Source organism: Acartia tonsa, chromosome 7 (assembly GCF_053477335.1).
Source record: "Acartia tonsa isolate MP-2025a chromosome 7, ASM5347733v1, whole genome shotgun sequence".
NCBI lineage: Eukaryota > Metazoa > Arthropoda > Copepoda > Calanoida > Acartiidae > Acartia > Acartia tonsa.
Window position 1 is genome coordinate 13,550,314 of NC_137266.1, and position 1,079 is coordinate 13,551,392.

Below are 1,079 nucleotides of genomic sequence, written 5' to 3' on the forward strand. Positions count from 1 at the left end.
ATCTTTAACGTCAAGGTGCATTATTTGTGTTGAATTGTTGCCGACTTCGATATGCAAATTTAAAGTAAAAGAATAGCAGAAGCACGGGCTCAGCCAATAGCATCGGAAATAACATAGCCAAGTCGCTAGAAAAGAGCAGAAAGCTTTTGCTTACACAAAATAGGTCCTCATCCCTGGCCAGGTAATTGGCTGGGTTATACATCTATGCTTATACATTTATTTATGTAACTATAGGACTTTATATTACAAACTAGCGGGCATCTAGGGGTACTTGTGGAGGGGAGAGTCGAATTTGATAACCCAATCTATTATTTTAGATTTTAAACGAAAAATTTTTTAGGAGGGGTTAATTTTTTTCTAGGGCAATTTCTCTTGGGAGGGTGGTGGCATTTCAAACTTTTCAGGTTGATTCCTTTAGTAGTTAGGTACGATTTAGAAGCAAGCGAAGCAACTCCTTAATCGTTACTATAATGTCAGTACGTCCATTTTAAACATGTTGATTTTTCGAAGCGAAGCTTTTCTATAATTAGGGTCGGTCCGTCCGTCCGTCCGTACGTCCGTAACGGATATCTCTTTTCGTTAATTTAGGCATGTTAGAATTGTCCTATCAATTTCAAATTTTGCATGGTGATTCCTTTAGTAGTTAGGTACGATTTAGAAAGCGTAGCAACTCTATAATCATTATCAAAATGTCCGTACGTCCAGTTTAAACATGTTGTTTTTTTTTACTTTTTTAACAACAAATTTTTATGTGATCTAATAATCCGATTGATCTGTTTTTTGGTATACTGATTCCTGGGACAACAAAGTATAATGTTATAAGCGAAGCAACTCTATAATCAAGTCCTAAATATGTAAGTATGTCCATAAACATTATCCTGTATAAAGCAGTTTTTCAACAAATTTACTTACAATTTTGCTTCGACTCTAATACTTATATATTCTGATTATTCAGTTCTGACACTATATAAGTGTTCATGTCCGTTTGTCCTACCGTTTCAGTGCTTCGCTTTTATGGATGTTGTCATCCTTGTTTTGTTACAAATATTTTCAAAGATTTTCAACTATGAAAGAAAAAT